At 47.3% G+C, this 23,151-nt stretch overlaps 1 protein-coding gene across 3 annotated transcripts in view; it reads left to right on the forward strand.

Annotated features, from left to right (window-relative positions):
• Positions 1-7,029: 7,029 nt before the first annotated feature.
• Positions 7,030-23,151, forward strand: part of ZNF592 (zinc finger protein 592) — a 54,646-nt gene continuing 38,524 nt past the window's right edge. Inside the window, exons 1-2 of one of the 3 annotated variants that reach the window (XM_036932021.2) lie at positions 7,031-7,158; positions 22,726-22,809. The gene's annotated coding sequence lies outside the window, so the exon portion shown is untranslated. Of the gene's footprint in view, positions 7,159-22,725; positions 22,810-23,151 lie in introns of those variants that run through there. The other 2 variants (XM_036932022.2, XR_008994689.1) reach the window with 2 other exon arrangements.

Below are 23,151 nucleotides of genomic sequence, written 5' to 3' on the forward strand. Positions count from 1 at the left end.
TGTATAAGTTGCCAATTCTAGTTTTAGGATGAATGCTAAATAACAAAAGAGAGTCACACATGAACCAATGAATATTGGGTCCTGACCATGGCTTATTTTTAATTCAATGCTGTATACCTGAAGTTCAAGAAATAAGATGATACAGTATGACAATACATTCAGAGGTTCCTGTAAGATACACTGATACCACAAAGGAGGGAGCTGGAGGGTACTCCTGCAGACCTGGGAAGGTCAGGAAAGCTTGGCCAAAGAGGTGACAGTTAATGGACTTGGAAAAATAAAATAAGATGACTGACAAATCTGGGAGGAGGTGGAGGGGGTAGGAAGGCATTCTAAGTGCAAAGAACAAGGACAAAGGTACAGAAACAAGAGACACTGTTATAATTAGTAGGCTATAGACAATTAGTGTTGGTAGAAAAAGAAATGAGAGAGGTAGAGGCAAGTGTTGGACCCAGAAGATAAGACAAGGTCCATGATAAGCAGGTTGAACATTATTCCACAGTATCAGAAAATAAGAGCTTTGGAGGGTCTTGAGCAGAACACTGCCGTGATTCATTTCAGAAAAAGCCTTGCAGCAGAGTGGCCTTGCAGCCATTTGGAGGGCGCTGGAGATCTGTTAGGATATTATGATCTTAGTCCAGGGAAGAGGTACTGAAGGCCTAATCTACTCGGAGCTCTGGGGTGTGCAGGCACACATGGACTTGATCAAGAGGTTTTTAAGTAGAATGGGCAAGCTGTTATTTTCCCACTCACCTTGCTTTTCTTTATAACACTCATCACCCTTGACTCACTTTTCTCTTGTCTGTCTCCCTCCACCGGGATGTAAGCTCCAGGAGAGCAAGGATGTTAATTTTATTCTCTCCCTGACAGTTCCTGGCACATGATAGGTACTAAACAATTACTTGTTGAAGGAAGGAGAAATGTGGGGTAACAGCCAGTAGGGGAAGAATTTCCGATGCTCCAGTCTAATTTAGCTCCCGCATTTCCTATTAATCTCTTCCCGAGCTCAGACTCCAGCTCAGTATTTGGCCATGGGAAACACTGGTTTCCCTGTTTCTGGATCTCTTCCTTGGCTTTTCCTGCCCCCTATACCTATCCTGCCTGCTTTCCAGCTACCTCCATGTTTTATCTCTAGAAGCCCTGGCTCTCCAGGTTCCTTAAGGTCCTCGGGCAGATGCTTAGACAGTTCTCACACGGCTACGGGATCGCCTATTTGCTGGATAGTCTGACTGTGTCCCTCCAGATCCACTCCCCACCCTTCTCCAAGGGCTGACTTGGATGGACAGTTGTCATCTGGGCTCACTTGCCTTTAGGCTTCCTCTTGGGTTCGGCCAGTGGGATGCACCACAGGAGATCTGAAGGCAAGAGAGAGAGGAGACAGGCGGGGCTTACCCCTCTGAGCTCCTGCTGGCCCTCCTCCGGCTATTGCTTTCACTGAGCGCTAGTTCCATCATTTTGCCCCTTCAGGCCAGGGGTTGATAATGGCTACTCCGCAGATGCTAGCCCTGGGGAGCTTTGCTATCCTTGTTGGTCTTCCTCAACCCTGCCCACGTCTTGGCACACTGTCCCTTCACTAACTCTCTTCAGTTACACATTACAAGCCCAGCCAACTGTTTCCTGCTGGTCTTGGCTGATACAAAAGCAGAAACACAGAATTGTACCTTTTTGAAACAAACTGAGATATGATTCACAAAATTCACCCTTTTGAAGTACATAGTTAAGTGGTTCTCAATACAGTTGAGCAAATTGTATCTATTTTCACTTAGCATGTAATCAAATGTTTTCCAAGTGATGAGTTATACAATGTTGCATACCATAAGTTATTTAATCATTCATGTGTCAAACTTGACTATCACAAATATGGCTACAGTAAATATTGCTGTGCATGTGACCAGTCTCCTTTGGGGAGGATTATTTCTCAAGGAAAAGTTTCTAGGACTGGTACTGATGAGTCAAAAGGGAATCACACTATGAAGGCTCTTCAGAAGTACTGTCGAATCGCTTTTTAAAAAAAATTATAGCAATTCACATTTGCCAGGGCTTTCTTTGAAGGCACCAATTGCATCATCTCATCAGCATCAGAAAGCATATTAGATATATTTTGCTAATGTACTAAGAAATATTGCCATTTGAACTTCTTTGATAGCCATCCGAACCCTTGGCCATTTAGAGCCATTTGCAGCTAAATGGGAAAGGAGGGACAGTGATTTTGAGGGGATGGGGCAAGAGAAGTTGAAGTAATCAGCTCTCCAGTGTTCCTCCTTCTCCAGGCAGCCTCTCCATCATTTATGTATCAGTTTCTTCCTCTTCAGTGAGCTGTGCTTTTTCAGGGCCTAGCACTGTGCTGAATGTCAGCAAACATTTATAAAATGGATAAATGGTAGAAGAAGAATATTAAGATATTTGCGTGCAGAGCTGGTCATACAATTCTATGAATATTAATGGCTCTCCTTTTAATGGACTTTCTGGAATCAACACTTTCCATTCCTTCCAAATAAATATATGACTACTACCCATGGCCTGCTGAATACTCTGGACTAATGAGCTAATCTCTGGAATACCTACATGCTTCCTCCTAACAGTTAAGTTAGATGTGTAACAAGGGTCTTTATGTCTTGTTCCAAACCTGCTTATGACAGCTGTATGCCAGAGTGTAATTAATTTCATTAAAGTCACATAAAGTGATGAAATATAAGCATGAAATGAAAGAGTTGTTCCTATGAAATGTCAGTTGAATGCTTTGGAAATATTACCTAAAGACCAGTTGAAAATTAATGTCCAACCAGATGTGAGTGAGACAATTACAAAGGATTTTTTTTTTTTAAGGAGAAGGAGCCTCTACAGTCCTTAGTCAACCCTAAAGAAACAAGTTGGAAAGCACAGAAAATACATTGTGGATATGGTTTGTGCAAGAAAGACAACTCAATAACTCTAATCAGTACTTTTGCCCAAAGAAAAGTTTTGGCCTCACACTGAAAAAAGTGTGAGTGTTCCTTATGGCTTTTAAGGGAAAAATGAAATGTGAAGGTGTATATATCTGTCATTTTAATTATACCAAATATGTATTTCAAATAAAATTAATTTAATATATACTAAATATATTAAAGTTTTAATATAGTTTCTAATTAACTGACCAACTATCGGGTGAAATCCAATTTGTTTGGGTAGGGATAAATCCTTATTCCTTGTTTTGTTTCATAGGCGGGCAGGCAGGGTTCCTTCCAGGATGACTTACCTAATTGGTGACTGAGATCCTGCCCTCTGACACAGTGCAATCTTCTCCAATCAGAAAGGGTTAAAGTTGCTAGGCCTCTCTACAAGGGGAAGGTTGGAGTCTCAGGGGAGAAAATTTTAATTCAGGGAGTATTATCAATCATCTTCCAAACTACATTCTTCTGTTCAGCTTTATTGGTAATAAACTTGAGGTTTTTGTTTTCTCATTGGTTGCAAACTTAAAAGGGATGGAACTTATTGTTCGTATAATACTCTGAAAGAGTTGGATAAGATGGCTTTATGTACTGTCACAGTCAGGATACATTACTTTCCCTTTTAGTCCATTACTCTGTGCATTCGCACGAAAAGTTGTCTCTGGTCTTCAGGGAGTAGTCTAACCTTGTTTGAACTTCAGTCTGTATCTCAAGCTAGACAAAGAAAACATTTATGGGTCCTGAGAAATACTGATATGAGGAAATATTTATTGAGAAGGAAAGAGGAACCCAAATACGCTCCTGCCAATCCTCCTATTCCCTCCCCCACTGCATCCTGAGAGAGTCTTGTCTGTCCTGCTGATTTCTGGGACATGTAAACATGGTAAACTTAAGGTCACAGTCTTGTATGGTTATTAACCGAGAACTGCAAACATAGCAGAGAATAGTCTAGCCTCTTTTCAGTGTCTTTTGGAAAACTTTAAGGAGAATGGATATTATGTCTTCTCTATATTCTGATAAAATTCAGCGGTAAATCCATCTGGCCAGGCGTTTTGTTCTTGGGTAGTTTTTTGATTACCGATTCAATTTCGTTGCTGGTAATTGGTCTGTTTAGATTTTCTGTTTCTTCCTTGGTCAGTCTTGGAAGGTTGTATTTTTCTAGAAAGTTGTCCATTTCTTCTAGGTTTTCCAGCTTGTTAGCATATAGATTCTCATAGTATTCTCTAATAATTCTTTGTATTTCTGTGGGCTTTTCAGTGTCTTTTGAGACATTTTATAACCCTATAGAGGGTCCTAAAATCAGTGCAGTAGGTCCTGACCAGTGTTTAAAAAGAAAGAAAAGCAATAAAATTGAATATATCAGCAAACACTGCATAAAGGGTAATATTTCATGAAACTTGTCTCAGAGGTATTTGTACTTATGCACACACATATGTATATTTCAGGTTGAGATGTGGAATACTTCTTATGGAGAGATAGTCAAAAAGGTTTGCAAAGAGTACTATTCAGGCATAAAAAGAGGAGAAAATCCTGCCATTTTTGACAACATGGATGGATCTTGAAGGCTTTATGCTAAGTGAAGTAAGTCAGAGAAAGACAAATACTGCATGATCTCACTTAAACCTAAATCTAAAAATATCTAAATAAAAAAAAGCTGAAAGTTGTAAAAAAGAATTTGTAAAGCACTGGTTTAAGGTGTCCATTTTTCCTTCCTTTCATTTCCCCTCTATGCTAATTGTCTAACTCTGAAACTCTACTGCCTTCTGAATAAAAACTGAAGTAATTAACAACCAGAGAGGCAAGGGCCAATTCCCATGCTGTCAATGGCTGGAACACAAAATCTGTTGCCCCGACTCCACTGCAGAGTCAATCAAACATCCAGATAGCATTAACATAGAAGGGATGAGATCTAGAACCTCATTAAATGAGAGGTTTCAGGAAATTTTACTTATAAGATTTATCACCCACACAGGCAATGCACTGGTTCTTCCCAGCCTGTAGATTACAAAGGGTTCAGCTTGGCATTCAGGACCATAACCCTACCTTACCTTTCCGGACTGATTCTCTTACTTTTCACCCACATAAATCTGGTGCTCCAACCAAAGTGACCTCTGGGTTTTCCCTGAACACTCCATCCACTTCTTATTCTGTGTTTTCGATTGCACAGTTCTTTCTTTTGAGGGAAGCCTCCTCAACTAGCCCATCTCTGCTTGCCAAAGTTCCATCCATCCTTCAAAGATCCACTTCTGATTTCCTTTCCTGATTCCTGATATCTCTTTTGAACTCATTAAGTCTTTTAAAAAATACTTTTCTTGAAAATACTTTAAAATACCCCTTTCCTGATTTCAAGAGAAATATTAATGTGCTGTAAAAAAATACATAAGTCACAAAAAATCCCACTTTTTCTCTATGCATGACATATTTATATTTACATATTACAAGCTAGTACTGTGTTATCTTCCGATGTGCTTTTTAATTAAAAGTAGTTCCCATGCCATTCATCTTTTTCTTCAACATCACTTTTAATGGTTACAAATGAACTGTAATTTATTTAACAAGCATATGACATTGGGCATTTTTCACATATGTTGCTCTACTTTGGGGGATTATAAATGGGGTGATATCCAGGGTATAGTGACAAATTTTGTAAAAGAGCACAATAGAGTATTTTTTGGAAAGGAAATTGGATGATTAGGAGAAATGTCAGTTTTCCCATGAATCTTTGCAAATATTGGCAGGTATGTCAGGTTTCCCATTTTAAGTGGAATAGGGGTTTGAGCCAATTGCACATAAGTTTTAAAGGACCCAGCAGGCCTATGGATGACTTTGGGGGTCATCCAGGCAGCTGATCCGTGGAAACATGCAGATCTCAGTATACATGCCTCCCCATCTCAAAATATTTCTATATACATCCTTTCACATCTTTGAGGATGTGTGCCTTTTCCCCTATTTCTTCCTTCCCCACCCCTATGCCTGTTCCTTTTCTGAGATTTGGCACCATTAATGATCTAATCTCTTACTTCTTGTTCTCCCTTCTCAGCTCCTTTGAGAGCTCCTCTTCAAACCGGGGGGGGGGGGGGGGGGGGGGATCATACTCTTCCTACGCCTTGGGCTACAGGCCTACTTTTCTCTTCCTCTCACTGCCCAACCCGGGAAAGAATCGCCACCTTTACTGCCTTCATGGTTCTCACCACACATTCCTTACTCAGGCGCTGGACTCAGCTCGGTGCCTAGCGCACAGCAGGCCCTGGCTGACACTTCCACCCCTTTGCAAACTGGCATCTCTTTCCTGGTTCTTCAGAAGGAATTTCACCATGGTTAGCAGGGGGTGCTCACTGCCAGACCCCAGGGCTGCCTCTCTGTGCCCTACACCCTGACCTAGTTGCCACCTTAATGCCGTCTGCTTCCAGGTACGCCGTGTTCTTGGAAGGTCCTGCCGGTCACGCTGCTGGCCTTCTGCCCGCCGCTGCCAGTTCTCACCTGCAGTCCCAGCTTCCCCAGCAACTCAGAGGTCTCCCAGTCTACTGGCAAAGCCTCCAGTTCTGTGCACCGCGGGTCCCCGAGGCCACAGGCCTGCGCGCTAGTGCCCGCGTCCGGCAAGGACCAATGCCTTTAGGGCACACCCATAAGCGCCAGGCCCACGCCGGCTTCGGCCGCCTTTCGCTTGACAGCCTTTTCCCAGGCCCCATACGTGCCGATCTAAGGGAAAGGACGCCGTCCCGGCTGCAGAGGCGCTCGCAGTCCGCAGGAGCCAGACAGCCGCGCAGGCCGACCGCGTCCCCCTAGCGTGGAGGCCCTGGCCCGAGGCGCGGCTGGGGGCAGGAGGCCGCGCTGCCCGCAGCGGCCGCCGGCGGGAGTCGGCCGGGCGCTCGGGGCGCAGGAGGGCCGCGGGGTAGAGGGCCCAGCCCTGCGCGGCGCCGCCCCGCCCCGCCGCCGTCGGACCGCGCAGCGCAGCCCGCCGCGGGCGGGAGGCCGGAGGCCCGAGGCCAGGCCCGGCCGGGAAGCCCTCCGCCGCACCGCCCTGGGCCGGCGCCCAGGTCCGAGCCGCCTTCCGCCCGCCGCCCCGCCCGCGGCCCCACCCGGGCCCCGCCGCCAGGCCGGCTCCCGCCCCCGCTCCGCCCCCGGAGCCGCAGCCCCGCCCGCCACCGCCGTCGCCATGTTGTGGCTCCCGCTGCCGGCGCTGGGGACGCGCGCGGCCGAGCCCGGGGCCTGCAGCCGCCGCCGCCGCCAGGTAAGCGCCCCCCGCGGGCCGGGCCGGGCGGGCCTGCGGGCCGGGGCCCAAGCCGAGGCCGCCGCGGCAGGGCGAGGGCTGAGGGGGCCGGGGCCGAGCCCGCGCCCGCGCCGCGGCCCTGCAGCCGGGCGGACCCTGCCCGGCGCCCCGGGCGCAGCCGCTTCCCCGACCGCCACCTGGCGGGCCCGGGCCGCCACCCCACCCCACCCCGCCCCCGGCCGCCGGGCCGCCTGCCCCTTCCGCCGCCGCGACCCGCCGCCGCCCCGCCGGCCTGCGGGCGCGCGCTGCCGTCCTCCCCGCGCGGGACGGGCAGCCGCCGTCGGCGACAGCCGCGGCCCCCCGCCGGGCGCGGATAACGGTGCCGCCGCAGCCCGCCGGGGCGCACTGTCAGCAGCCGGCCCGCCGCCCGTCGCGGGCGCACACCCGGGACCTGCCCCTTTTGGCGCCCCTCAGTCCCTCCCCCGCCTCCACCCAAGTTCCGACCCCGGGAGGTGTCTTCGGGGACACGCGAGGATTCCTGCTCCGGAACTGGGGTTTCCCGGGGGGCGAGCAGGCCTGTCGGTCGGGTTGGAAGCTGTTCTCCGCAGGGGCTCTTCCTGCCGGCCCGGGAGGGGGAGGCGCAGTGTGACCCGAGGGAGGACAGGCCTCGGCTCAGCGTGTGAGGGGGAGGGGTCCGTCCCGCCGTGGGTACGCCCGCCCCTGAGAAATTGCTGGAGCGGCTCAGGGATTTGTAACTTTTTTTTTTTTTTTAGTAGGCCAGAGGTGGCATTAAAAGTCTCGGATCGGAGTGAATCCAGTGGCCCACCCAGGGAAGCGTGTCTGGCACCCAGGACAAGCCTAGAATAGGACTGACTGGCAGTGGGAGAGTGGGACTTGGAGATAACGTGCTATTTGGCCTGAGGTTGGCCCTCTTGCCAGAGCCGTGTGTGTGTGTGTGTAGGGCCTTTCGCGTGCACTGGTTGGTGTGTGCGGTGTGGCTGAGCGTACAGGATGTGGACAGGCAGATGCCTGGCCTGGTGGGCGCTCGGTGGAATTTTAGGGGTCTGTTTCCTTTAACCCACAGGTACGTTACCCAGTTGAAAGAAAGGAGGAAGCATGGTGCTAACACACGTTTCGACCGTTTTCCAATTTTTCCGTTGTCGGGGCTTTGACTCACTCAGTAAATTTTTACTTAGCAGTTAGTATGTGCCAGGCACTGAACTAGGTGCTGGGAGTACAGTGGTAAACCAGAAAGACGTGTTTTATAGCTTGAGCTCATGGCCTAGTAGGAAGGCCCAGTAGCAGACAGATAATGTTGATATTTCATTCAATAACAAATACTTGTTAGCAAATATGTGCCAGGCATTGTTTTAGATGCTGTGAACAATGCAAGCAGTTATAACTCTCTTAGAGAGCTTTTTTTCTAGTGGGAGTTAAAGACAATAAAATAAAATATATAATAAACAGTATAGTCTGTTAAAAAGTACTGAATGCAAAGGGGAAAAAGAAAATAGGAAAGGAGGGTATGAGATAGCAGTTGGGTGTTTAATTTACATGCCAGTGGCCTGGGAAGTCCTTCTAAGAAGGTGTGTTTTGAATAAAACTTTGAAGGAAGTGGTGAAGAGTGAGGGAAGGAATGATGAAGAGGATGGTGAGAGAGGGTCATGGGCCCTGATTTGGGTGGGGGGCTCAGGGAGGCTTCCCCGAGGAGGTGATGTTCAGGCTGAAACCAGTGGAGGGTTAAGAGTTAATCGTGTGTGGAGCAGTACAGAGCTTGCCAAGCTGGAGGAAGTGAAAGAGGCCTGTGTGGTTGGAGGGGTCAAGGGAGCAAAGTCTGTGGAAAGGTGGGTCAGGTCACAGGGGTCCTTGAGGACCAGATGCCTGCCCTTCTTAGTTTGAATTTTATCCCTGGTGTGATTAGGAACCTTTGGAGGGTTTTAAGTGAGGACATGATTACGTTTGCATTTGAAAAGGTCTCTGGCCTCATATGGGGAGTGGACTTTGAGATAAGCAGGTAAGGCAAGGCTTTCTGTGTTGAGTGACCTAACTACTACATCTGCTCGGGAAAGCCTCATGCAGTCTGGGGGAGATCCTTTTCGTCAGAGTCCATTTTGCCCAGCTTTTAGGAAGGGAAAGTTAAATGAATTAGCATGTATGGAGTGCCTGCAGGGTGGGAGAATCAATTTTAGAGACTTTTGCAAACATGAGCCAATTTAACTTGATTCTCTCTGCACCCTAAGAGAAAGGTGTTGTCTTGCTTCTTTTACAGAAACAAGCCCAGCGGGGCTGGATGACTTACCCAAAGCCGCATTTGTAACTAATCCGGACTCAAACCCAGGTCTTCCTGATTCCAGAACCCACCGGTTCTGGAGCCAGACCACTGGAAGTTTGTGTCTTGTTCTGCCATTTACTAACTGAACGATTTTGGGTTATTTAATCTCTCTCATGCCTCAGTTTCCTGTTTGGAAAAGCCTCAAGCTTTTCCCAGCTTAAATGCAGATAAAGGTACTTACCTCATAGGGTTATTTTGCAGATCAAATGTAAATATTGAAGCACTTAGCTCAAATATTAGTTGCTATTGTTGCTTAAATTTTTAAACATTCATGCTGCCTCTCAGCCATATTGTCATTTTGGATGAGGTTAAATATATATTGATAATTCTTGAATTTTGTGAGACTCTCTTTACCCCCTCCCTTTTCCTCTAAATAACTTAATGTTAAGTGTTCCATGTGGTCAGTCATTCAACATTGATCTCCCATTTGATTCTTGACATTGTGATAGGACTTATGAATACAAAGTGAGTTCCTTCCTCAAGAAGTTCAGGGTGTCCAGGAGACATCAGGTATTTAAAAGGATGAGCTACGGTATACTTAACAAGTTCTCTAATGCATCTGTGGTTAGAGAGCTGTCAGGAACAGTGAGAACTAAATGCCTAGGGAAGGCTTCAGGGCAGAGGTGACTTTTGAATTGGGCTTTGGAGGAAGAATAAGAGTTTTACAGGTAAGTAAGACTGGGCAAAGGACATTTCTAGTTAGAGCCATGTGTGAAATCCATGAGAGGCTTGGTTTGTCCAGGGGTGAGCCTGGTAAGCTGAATTGGAGCTCTGAAAGGCAGGTCAAGTTTTATTTTATTCTGCAAGCCAGGGGGAACTATCAGAGAGTAGGAGATACATCAAATACATAACCATGATGGGTGTTACAGTTAGTGTGGAGATGGCTGTTACCCTGGGGGGACTTTATTTTAGTGGAATCACTGTGTTTCAGTCAGTATCTGGTTCTCAGTTTCATAGATGTGAAATTCAGTTTTGTAGGGCACTCTGTTTGGGTCCAGGAAGACTGACTCACTAACCAAACTTGGAAGAGACTGATGCGTAAACTCAGGGTATCAACTGGCCATGAGAAATGAAACTACAGAATGACAGATGTTTCTGTCCTCTGGCCACTGCTTTGCCTGCCCCCACCCCCCTTCTGGCCAGGGCTGGGACATACTAACAAACTCTTGCTCCTCAATTCCTGTTTGTTTTTCTCAGGCTCCATGAAAATTCACCCTTTCTGTTAACATAATCTTTCCTTAAGTTCTATACAGTGTGGTCAACAATCATTATTAATTGACTGAATAATTTGTATGTTGAGTGTATTCTTTGGGTAGGATCCTGTGTTTGTGAAACTTAGGAGGGTTAACTTTTTTAGTAATAAAATATTGGAAAAGGGGGTTCCCTAGACTTGGGTTACTGGATCAGGTAATGCGGATTCTAAGTGGTGTGGGTAATGGCTGTGGACAGATGCATTGGGCCGTGTTCTGGGAACAAGTCTGAGAACTCTTGGAGGGGATGAGAGCTTTTGGTTACATTTGAAGGAGAGATTGGTTTAGAATTTTTGTCTTCTCTACACATTGCAGACAGAAAAGAAAGTAGTCATTCCTGCCCTCCTCTCAGCCTGCTCATGGCGAGCTGGAATCCTCATGAGCTTTGAGCTTCATATAACACTTATTTCTGCTTCTGCAAAACCAGAAGAGTGGTGGACCCTCTAGAATTTTGAGTCTATATTTTTCTACAGTGAAAAAAAATGAAATCCAAGCAGGTTGTGGATTAATCCAACCTAGACTGTGGATTAATTATTTTTCCCTTAAAACTCTAAAAATAACCATACAAGAAGATTCATGTAAGAAAACTTAGGAAATATGGATAGGTATACAAAAGAAATAAAACTAACTGATAAATCCTATAATCTAGAGCTACTGTTAATATTTTAATATTTAGTGTTTGTATTCAATCTTTGTCTCCAGCTCTGTCTTTATTTGTAAATTTGTTTTAACTGTTTCTTTTCCTACAAAAATAGGAACATCCTGAATAGGAGAAAGCTCTGGGTGTTGACGTTGGTGAGATGGAGCAATTCCATGTACCCAAAATCTGTGTACATTTCCATTTGTGGGCATCTGGTCCAGTGTTCTTCATGCTCAGGGAGCGTAGGATATGATATCCATTAGCTAATTAAATTTGAGAAATGTTTTTAGAGGGTCAGACTGCTACTTCAGCCAACCATCCGTTTTCATTTGACAGTGGGAAATGTGTATATGTGTGACATATATGATTTTTTTATGACTCAAAAATTAACGAACACCTTTCAAATTTGGTGTCACCACAGAGTCAGTTCTCAAACCCATCAGTGCTTAAGCGCTGTCCTCTGATCACTGCATGACTTTGGGTAAGTTCTTTCTTTGTCTTCTCTAGTTCAGATTCTGAAGGTGTTGTACCCAGAGGTAATTGTGGCCGCTTTCTCTCATTATTAACACATCTCAAGAGATGAAGAGGATGGTGGTGTTTATATATGTGGTTGGTTGTGGAAAGCCTGACACAGTGGTGAGAGAAAAAGAGGATTGTGTCTGCTGAACACTTTAATCCCTGGCCTTGAGTCAGCATGTATGGGGCAGGGGTCTGTAGAACCTTGTTATGCCTGTCTGTGAGAGCACCAGCATTGGTAGAGCCCCTGAAAAGCCTGTGAATGGTCCATGAAGGGTCTTCCGCAAAACTAAATCCACAGGCCTATCCAGGGAAGGAAGACCTACACCCTAGGTTCAGCTCAGAGTGGGTTCACTTCCTCTCTGCACAGCAGTCTCCTTATTTCTGAGTTGTAGGATTAGGGGAGATTTTTACTTTTTTCTTTACCTTTTTACCTATCATTTGAATTTTTTATAGGCTTATATATCATCTTTATAAAACAAACAAATAACTGGTAAATCTCCCATCTGTGAGGAGCCTATGATTAGAATAGGACTTAGCTTCTAGCTTCATCTGTTGGGTGTTTTGCTTCTAAAGAAATCACTCCTTTTGGGCAGGGCCCTTGGCCTTCTCCCGGGGACCGTAGTCTCAGCGTCCTGCACCCCACAATGGGTGCTGCAGGCGTTGGTGTTACAACCTGGGGTCATGGGACTGTACAGAGGGGCTCCTGTGTAAGCCTCACAGGCTTTCCTGGGATTTTCCTCCTTCAAGGGGCTCAGCCCATTCTGGGGGTGAGGTGGGGTCTCATTCCTTATATGCGTCTAGTCTTCGGGCATAGGAACATGTTACACACACTGCCGTCGGCAAGCTGGACTGAATGGTGAGCCAGTGGGTGGGCTCGGGCCCTACCTTGTTCCCCTGGCTTGCTGCAGTTCACAGCATTCTCCTCCAGCTTGCCAGTTCAGTTCCTGCAGATGAAGTTGCTTCTTAGCAAGCCAAGGGCAGCGTGAGACCAGAGGGAAAGGTCTTGAAGGTACGTCTTGGTTGTAACTGCAGGCCTCTCAGGCCTATGTCAGGGCCTGAACACATGTCTGAGGCAGAGCTTCGGCGTTTTCAGTGGAGAGGGGAGCCCAGGGTGGGCAGCACACAGCTGTTCAGATTCTTCAGGGGCTTGGCCCAGCAGAGGCTCCAGTCTGTGTGGGCAAGGGCTGCCCTCTGCCTTTGCCTTGTTAGACTCTCCAGACCTGAACTGAACTGGCTGAGGTTGTAAAACTGCTTCACTGTCTGAGACTTCATTAAGGCTATAAATCTTCAGGCCCTTAAAAATATTAGATGTGTGATTAATACTGCAGTTATTCTTAATTAGAATGTTTACTTGTATTTAAAATCCTATGGCGAGTGACTGTAATGGGGTATGTGGGGGGGACTTGATAATAGGGGGAGTCTAGTAGCCATAATGTTGTTCAAGTAATTGTACATTAACGATATAAAAACAAAATTGAAAAAAAAAATCCTATGGCGTCTTTTTGCAACTGGGCCATCATTGATCAGTCATCTACACTTACTTGTGAGAGGCCCAACCCAGAGCTGCATGCTCTGTGGAGCATAAAAGAATCATTTGAGATGAACTTTGCCCTCAAGGAGTTCCCCCACTGAAAGCAATTAGAGGACAACTTGCTTCCAGACTAGAAGTGTCTTAAGGGGGTTTTTCTTTCCGAGGGTGGTGGTTACTTTCACACAGGTCACCCCTCTGAGATGGCTGGTGTTACTTACCTCTGGGGAACATTCTCTGGTGTCCAAAATGGACTGAATGGCCATCTGGCAGGAGGGTGTGGTGGCAATGATGTAATCTCATCTTTCATTACTTCACTCGTCTCCTTTTGACACTGCTTCTCTAAGCACCTGTGCCCTTTAGGAGACAGTAGCCACCTCTCCACAAAATATGAACCCCAGTGCCTATCATTACACCCTTATGGCCCCATTCCCTGGGTCTAAGGCTTTTGCATTTCCACTTACAGTCCTCTTTGAAAATATTTACACCCCCCAGGAGAGGTCAGACTTAGCAGTTCATAACCAAACAGTAGCTTTAATTACCAGGAATTAATTAAGTCAACTGAGAGAACCTGGGATCCAGGCAGGCACTTGGGGGCATGAGTGTCCGAAGGGACACAGTCCTGCGTGCCAGCAAAAACGTGAGGGCAGCGGAAGAACCTCTCACGGACATTTGTTGCTGCAGGTGGGTACTGCTAACTCTGGGCCACCCTGGGGGTCCTTCTGGCTGGGGCATGGGGTCCAGCATGGCCTAGCACTAGTACTGGGAGCCTTGGGGCAGAGGAGAAATTGGGCTGAATCTTAAAGGGTTGGGAAGATTGTTTTGTTCTTCATTTAAAAGGTAATATATGCTCAGATTAGAAAATTTTGGAACATTCAAGAAGAAAACAAATCTCCCATAATTTTACTACCTAATGATTGATGGCTGAAATGTATAGATAGCGATGAGTGATTCTTTTACAGCAGAAGCCAGACTGTGTCACTGCTCTTACCACAAGCCCCCCTGTAGCCTTCCGTCCAAGAAGAGTCAGGGTCAGCCTGGCAGCAGCCCTCTGTTGCCTGCCTTCCATCCCCGCCTCCTGCGACGCCCTCCACCGCGGTTTGGGTTCCTGGAGTGCTCCAAGCCCTTCCCAGCTTCATGGCTTCTCTGCTTGCTCTTCCCTCTGCCTGAAACCTCTTGCTCATAATCGCAGGGCTTGCTCTCTCACTTGCTTCAGAATTGAGAATATAGTCACTCCGATTCCCCACTTCACTTGGAGAACTCCTGTTGAGAAAGGCTGTAAGACTACCTGATGTCTTATGAATCTTGCTTGTTTGTGTCTGTCTGTCTCCTTCAGTGAGAAGTTAGCACCACGTGGGCAGGGATTTGGTTCATTTCACGGTAGTATCTGCAGCAATTAGAGGAAGGCCTGGCACATAGTAGGTGCTCAGTTACTGTTACCGAATGAGTGAATGTGGCTGTATGTGTTGCGGAAGTGGAGTGGGAAGGAGCAGGGTGGCAAGAACCTGGGGGTGGGGGTACGGGTAGATGTGGATGGGGTGGAGAGTGAGGGCACTCTGGGCAGGAACAGAGGTCGGAGACGTGCTCCAGTCTTCCTGGTGCTGTTGAAGGGGAATGCGGTGATCTGCTGGTGCTTTGAGGCAGGTGAAGAACAGCTGCTCAGATATAAAATCAATAGACTTGGTCTAGGCCTAGACTTACATAGGTTCTCAAAAGCCTGGCCCAAGGGTTGGCACTAATGTGGTAGGCTATAGGAAACTCTTCAGGTTTTTAAGCAGAATGAGTGACCTTGGTGAAAGGGGTTTTGGGGAAGATTGGTCTTAGAAAGACATGTAGGATGAGCATGGGGAGAGACTGGATGTGGCAAGGAAAGAGATAAAAAGGACAGGGGTGGGGACCTGGAGTGGAACAGACGATGTCAGTGAGACTTAGTAATGGCAGGATGCTCCCCAACTGCCTTGACAAAGGTTCCCAGTGCTCCCAACATGGTAGAGCTTAAAGTATTGTCCATGGCGAGTTTTGGAAGTAGGGGACAGTGTAAGTAGGAGAAAGAGAAGGTTTGTGGGGTTGGCAGAAGTTGTGGGAAGCAAATGTGTCCTGCCCTGGGCCTGATCTCACAGACTGCAACCCAGGATGGGAGTGGGTCTTTCTTTCTGGTCTGCTGAAAACTGCTCCCTGTCTGAGGGTAGCTGTCAGTGATTTTGGATTTTCTCCTGAACCTGTGCATATAACAAGATAGTATCTGAAATCCATTTGTTCGATCACTTTCTTTCAATTGTATTTTCTGTCTCTAAAGTTTTGTGTTTCTCAAAACAAATTGTCTTTGATTCACAAACCCATTTGGATTGAATTAATTGACTGGAAATACTTATTTTTAAATAGTTTCTGTTTCATTAGGCTTCTAGCCTGTTTTTACCAAGGCTTTGGCCAAGATGAGCTCAGTGGAGAAGTGTTTTTGATATAATCAGCTTCTTTATGGTCCTTTGGTATAAGTTATGTTTTGAGATTGGTGTTTCTGATATATTCATTCCTAAAATAAATATTTGAGTGCCTGCTATGTGTCAGGCACTATTCTAGGTATTGGGAATATGACAGGGAACAAAGTAAATAAATATCTTAACCTCATGGAGTTCATATTCTAGTATATGCAGACTCACAGACCATAAATGAAATATGAAATACAAGAGATGGTGAAAAGTATTATGGAGAAAAACAAAACAGGAATGGAGTATGAGAATGCTTGTTGGAGGCAGATTTTCTATTTTAAATGAGGAAGTCAGAGAAGTCTCACTGGTAGCAGACATCTGGGTGAAGATCTGCAGGAATGAGAGAGGGAACCATGCAGATTCCTGAGAAAGTGATGAGGGTGGAGAGAGCAGCCAGAGGGAGGCTTGAGGAGCTCAAGGGACAGCGGGGACGTCAGTGTGGCCCGGGCTGGAGTGAGAGGGGAAGGGACGGGAGAGGAGGCCCAGTGAGCCCCCCGGGCCGGTGAGTCCTAAGCCTGTGGCAGCTGTGCAGGGCCGTGGTGGACTCCACTGTCCTCTTTAGGAGGATTACCCCGGCTGCTGGCACTGGAAGAGTGGGGCTTCGGCCTGGCTGTCAGCCGAGAGTAGGCATCAAAGTCTGAATCAGAGCAGGAGCTGTTCCTGGGCCGGCTGCTGGGGCCGTCCAGGACTCCAGGGTCAGCTGGAGCACAGATGCAACTGCTGGGACTCATCCAGTGCTGCCACTGCTGCTCACTGACCCCTGGGTGGCCACCACAGCTTCAGTCAGTCTGCAGGTGGGCCCAGGAATCTGCACTGTTACCAAGCTGTTCGGTGATTTGTCAGGCCAGTGGTCCCTGGACCACACTCTGATTTAAAGACAGTGGTCCTCAACCCTAGACATAAGATGTTTTTTCAAAAAAATGCCTGGCACCATGCCTAAAGACTCTGATTTAATTGGTCTGAGGCCTTGGTGTTGCTCCCCAGTGCTCCCTGGGTTCCTCTGTGCACCCAGGACTGGAATCACTAGACTAAGGGTTAAATAAGCCTCATACCTGGTATTTGATGGAGAGATTTGAATGGGTAACTGTGAGTAGGAGACTTCAGCTCCTCTGCAGAGGCTTAAAGCAGAGCCTGGAATAACAGGACTCTTTCACAGTAATAAAAACTTTTCAGTTTGTGTACTTTAGCTCATTTGATTACATTGCCTCTCTGGGCTTCTGTTTCCTTGCTTGTGGCATCAGTGGCTTACATTTAATGGTTTCCTCGAGTCTCTTTTGCTCTGACAGTTCTTAATTTTTCTGGTTTGGAAACACCTTTAATCCAGAACGATGTTCTAGGGACTGTTTTCTAATCTTGGTCTTACAACACCCTCTGGTGTGTCATAATTATGGCAAGGCCTGTATGAATGTCTCAATAGCAACCGAAGGAAAGTGTGTGCCACATACAGTAGCACCTCGGGGAGAGGAGGGTGTGGGGGAGTCAGACAGGTGAGATCTGACCTTCTGATTCCAGGTTGTGGAGGGGAAGAGCTGCTTGGTCCTTGGAGGCAGGAGGGAGCCTGAGCATTAGTCTTGGCTCTGCCACTCACTGGTGAATTCCTTGTGAAGCGGGAATAGTGTTTTATAAACTGTGAAGTTCCTGTAAATCCAAGCCTGTACACGTGGCAGTCTGACCTGGAGAAACAGCAGCCTGGGTCCGTGAAGCCTGATGCTCAGTTTGCCAACCTCTTTCTGCAACCAGAATGCGCTTTTGGGTATGAGAGAAGGTCTGAGTAACCCAGCGGGTCCCGTGGTTGCAGGAAGCAAGGTTAACCGGGAATAAATAACCAGGCACGCTCATTGGAGCACCTCAGAACTAACTTACATAAGACATTTGATCTAAGACACCCCGTTACTCCACCCCCCTCCCCTCCCCTCTCCCCCGCCCTGGCTCTGACTTTTGTCCTCATTTGGACACCACAGTGTTTACTTGTTAGGTTATGTTTTGAAATGTGAAGGTCCAAATAAGAAAAGGAAAAACTTCAGGAAAAAAAAATGTTTTCTCTATTTCCCTTCTATTGAATTGGAATAATGAATTTCCTTCTCTTCCCTTCTAAAGTTGTCCGTTAATATTGTGTATATCTCTGTTTAGAATCCAAACTAAATGCTGGTTTGTTAAAGTTAAGACAAAAAGGAAGTCATGTTTGGGGATGCAGAATTAGAGTGAGAGTGAGCAGAATTAGAATTGAGACTTTATTCTGTTGTTTGTAAGTACATGTACCTGATGAACCGTTACCAGTTTCTCCGTGCTGGGCAATTAAATCGGAATCTCGAGGGGTTATAGTCCATCATTAGTAGTTTCCCAAAGTGATTCTGATGTTGAAAACCACCTTGTTTTAAAAAATGGGTCCTGCCAGCCTGTCTTCTGTTATTCTTCTCACCTGTTCAGGGCTTGTCCCTTTGCCGCCTCTGCCCCCCGATGATGTCCCCCAGACCCCTGGTTCCTTCACCCGCTCCTTCACCTTCTGCTTCCATCGCTCAGGCCTCCTGAGCCCTGGAGGATGAGCTGTGTGGAGGGGTAACTGGCCTTCACTTCCTTTGTTGCTGTCCCCTGTGCATGCTTCCAGTCAGCCTGATGTTTAGGGACTCAGCAGTCTGCCTGGGCACCCTGAAATACTTTGCCTTAAAGTGTGCTGACCCCTGAGATTGGCATAATACTTAACAAATGTATTTGCTGTGTTTAAAGCAGTGTTGTAAGACCTTTACAAATATTAATTCATGTGGGGAAACTGAGACACAGAGGTGAAGAAACCTGCCCAAGGTCACATGGCTAGTAAATATAGACCTGGGCTTTGAACCCTGGTAGTCTGTGCTCTGAACCAACACACTGGGATAGGGGAAGGGGAGAAGAGCTGGGGCTGGGCAAAGTTTTACCTTTGACTACATTGGGGGACTTTTGGCTTGTATGTTGGAGGATTTTCTCAGGTTCTGACCCTGACCTTTTACTATTACTATTACCTAAACTTTAACATTTCCCTTCACGCCTGTTAAAGACATATTTTCCCTCTGCCCTTAGGTGGTGTTTGGAAACTAGTCCACGCACCTAGGTAGGTGATACTCCCTTCTCCATAGCTCTGTACTCCCAGCAGCGCTCACCACACCCTTGTTTTGAGGCCCTCACTGAGGTATGATGTCTAGGCTGACCTGAGCTGGCCTCGAAGAGCTGAGAATGTGGATACAAGTGATTTTTTAAATGTTCCTTGGTAGTTATGCTTTTTAAAATTGTGATAAAATATGCATAACAAAATTGACATTTTAGCTATTTTGAAGTGTACTGTTCAGTGGCATTAAGTGCATTCACAGCTGGAGTACAGCCATTACCACTGTCCATTTCCAGAACTTTTTCATTGTCTCAAACTGAAATTCTGCACCCCTTAAACACTAACTCTCTACCCTGTCTCCCCAGCCCCAGGTAACCACTGGTTCTGCTTTCTGTCTCTATGAATTTGACTATTCTGGGACCTCATCTAAGTGAGTGAGATATTTTTGTGTCTAACTTATTTCGCTTAGCATAGTGTCTTTGGGTTCATGCATGTGGTAGCATGTGTCAGAACTTCATTCCCTTTTGAGGCTGAACAATACTCTGTTGTGTATTTATATCACATTTTAGTTCATCTATCTGTTGGACACTTGGGTTGCCTTCATCTGTTGGATATTATGAACATGGGTGTACAATGACTTCTTGAGACCCTGGTTTCAGTGCTTTTGGGCTTATACCCAGACGTGGAGTTGCTAGATCATATGGTAATTCTATGTTTGATTTTCTTTAGAGACTGCCATTCTGTTTGCCATAGTGGCTGCATCATTTTACATTTCCACGAGCAGTGCAAAAGAATTCCGGTTTCTTCACATCCTCACCAACACTTGTTATTTTCTTTTTACAGCCACCCTAATGGGTATGACTTTGGTGGTTATCTAGTTGGACCCACGGAGTCCACTGACCAAGGGTCTGGTTCCTAGTTTGCTGAAATGTACAAATGTAGAGAAAATAATGGTAGACCTCCATGTACTCCTCACCCAGACCCAGCAATCATCAATTCATGGCCAGTCCTGTTTCATTTATAAATGTCCTTCCTGCTCTCCTCCTCTTCCTCTGTCAATTTGAGGCAAATCCCAGACGTCACATTTATTTTATCTATGAACATTTCACCATGTGTCTTAAAAAGATAAGGACTTTTATTCCATTTCATCTGATGGCAGAAGGGCACATAGGGATGTTTCTTTGGACACATTATATCCCTGTTACTCCCTCGGGTCACCGGGACAGTGTGCACACATGTGGTCACCTGGATGTTGCTAGACTGGGTTGTTGGAGAAATGCTGCCTTGGCTGGTGCCCATCTTCCTGCAGGAGGCTGACCGCCCTCGGGCCTGAGTCGCCCTGGGGGACAAGCCCGCCCTGATCTCTGTTGAGAGGGGAAGGAGGGGGATGAGGAGGAGGGACGCGAGAGAGTTATCTGAGGGAACACTGAGATGCCCCGAGACTGCGAGTATTCCTTGTGTACCTTCCTTCCCCAGACCTTTCAATTTTGGGGTCTTTGGGACTGTGGTTTGCTTGCGGTAGGTGAGACTCAGCTGTGGAACGCATGGGTAACAAAGATGGGGAAAGAGCGAGCCTGGGGCATGGCCATTTTTCCTTCCTGGGGCTCTTTTGTTCAGGGAGTAGAGGCTTGGTTTTCAGCAGGTCTGGGGTTACTGGCTTCTTGCTTAAATGTGGGAGTCCCTGCGACCAAGAGATGATGCTCTTACAGGTCTCATGGGGGGACTCCTGGGAGATGGTGTGTGAACAGGAGGAGTCCTGTCTCCCTTTTTCTCAGTTTCAGGGTCCTGTTCCCTTCCAAGAAAGGACAGTGCCCAGTTAGTGCTGAGATTTTCCTGAAAGGAAGAAAAGGCAGAGGGGGTACAGGTCACAAAGGGTCAGCTTTCTGTCAGTTCCCAGCTCTGTTTCGACTTTGTTGCCTATACCTATTTCCACTTGTGTCATCAGGATGGTCCTGCATAATCCCAAGGCATTCCAGGTCTACCCACCTTTATTTTTTCTTTTTCTTTAAAACAAAAGGGGGGGCTTTATCACGAAATATAATTACGTGGCATACGGTTCACCTATTTAAAGTACACTGTTCAGTAGGTCTTAGTATATTCGCAGACTTGCATCCCCTCTTCTTAAGACTCTAGACTACTTTGTGCCCTCCTCTTTCCTGTGGCTCTTAGAGCCAGCCCCCCCGCCCCCCGCTGGTATCACACTGACCCCTGTCCTCAGGACAGATGACCTTTTTGTGTGGACACTGGCCAGTAGGCACTTTGAACTGATAAAATATTTACCTTTCTCCCCATGGTAGGAGCCCAGGATTCACAGACACGTGCTGCTTCAGGCAGACCCCTTCCCACTGGCAAGGTCCCATCACCACTCAAGGTCTGTCTATTTACAAAAAGTTGTAGAAAGTGGAACACGAATAATGTTACAGATTACCGATTGCTTGACTGGTAATAAACCTGCCTAGGAATCTGTGACTGTTCTTGAACAATGTTAGTTCTGGGCAGAAAGCCTGTCAGGTCACTCCGCCTTTGTACCGGTGGCTTACCTCCCAGCAAACACTCTGGAGCTTAAACACAGACAGTGAAGAAATTTAATAATGTGTCGGGCGGTGGGAGGGGCCGAGAAAAGCAAAGCGGACTAAAAGGGCAGAGATGGATGACCAGAGTGGATACTTAGATACGCTGGCCATAGAAGGTGCCTGGCAAAGTCATATTTGAGTAAAGGCCTGAAGGAAGTGGGGAGTGAGTCCACAGAGATCTGTGGGAAGAACATGCCAAGCAGAGGGCACCGTAAATGGGAAGGTCTGAGCAGGAGCATGTCCAGCCTGCTTGGGGAGCAGTAAGCAGGTACCTGCGGGCCTGGGTCAGCCCGGGTGGCAGAGAGGTGTGGGAGACGGGGCAGCCTGGTCATTCTACCCGTGTGCGGTGGGACCATGTTGAAGCTTTGAGAAGGGGTGGGCTGTGATCTGATGGGCATTTGAAAGCAGCCCTCCGGCCGCTGTGCTGAGCGGGGCCGAGAGAGGCAAGCAGAGCAGCAGGCATCCGCAGCCACCCAGGGGAGAGGGTGTCCGCCAGAGGCGGGGGAAGTGGTTGGATGTGGGTGTTTCTTGAAGGTGCAGTTGACAGGATTTACTTATGGACTGGATGAAGGGTGTGAAGGAAAGACAGGACTCAGGTATGCCAAGGTCTGGCCTAAGCAATGGGAGGGATGGAATTGGCGTTTATTGAAACAAGGAAGACTGTAGGAAGAAATCAGGAGCTAGATTTTGGACGTGCTAGGCTTGAAATGCCTGTCCAAACCTAGTTTAATTAATTGGGGATACCAATTGGTTAATTTAGGGAGTGCCTACTGAGGGCAGAAGAGCCTCTACTGGAGTGGCTGCAGTGGAGGCAGAGAGTGGGCCGCGAGGAGGGGCCAGGCAGCTCCCAGCGAGGGCAGGGAGCCCCTAGGAAGCCAGTGGCTCACACAGGTGCGGCGGCTGTACCTTCGGCGTGTCCGGAGGGCACGTGAGAGCAGGCCTGGCCTTTCATCTGTGTCCTCAGTGCTAGACGAATGTTGGCCTTCGGTGAATGTTTGATGGATGAACTTCCCTTGTCAGCTGTAATATGAGGAGCTTGGACTAGTCCAGTACCCTGGAATCAAGTGGGAAGCTTAAAAAAAAATCTGGCAATCCATCCCAGACCTACTAAATTGGAATTCCCATAGTGGGAGCTTGGGCTTCTGCAGTTTGAAGTCACTTCCCATGTTATTCTTTTGCAGCCAGTCCAGCAGCAGTCTGCAGACGGGCACTGGGAAGCCACTGGACCACATCCTTTCTGAGGTCCCCTTCAGCTCTAACATCCTGTGAGTCTTGTCAGAATACTTGCCATACCATCTGTTCCTGGGAATGGGAATTTTGGTGGGTGGGTGGGTGGGTCCCAGGAGGGAGAGAGGAGAGGAGAAGCTGCCTTGGGTGAAGGGCACCTTGGGCAAGGCAAGCAGGGCAGGTGCCTCAGCCAGGACCTTGGAGAGGTTCTGGGCCACAGGAGCAGTGCCGGTTCACCTGCCACTGGGAGCCGGGTGTGCTAGGTCCTGGGAAGAGAAGGGAAAGGACTTGGGGAGAAGCTTGCAGACTAATGAGAAAAGCCCGCTGCGGGAAGTGCTGCCTCGGGAGGAGGGAGGAGGAGGGGGCAGAGGAGGGCGCTG

The sequence above is a fragment of the Manis pentadactyla genome, chromosome 18 (genome assembly GCF_030020395.1).
Source record: "Manis pentadactyla isolate mManPen7 chromosome 18, mManPen7.hap1, whole genome shotgun sequence".
In the NCBI taxonomy this organism is placed as follows: domain Eukaryota; kingdom Metazoa; phylum Chordata; class Mammalia; order Pholidota; family Manidae; genus Manis; species Manis pentadactyla.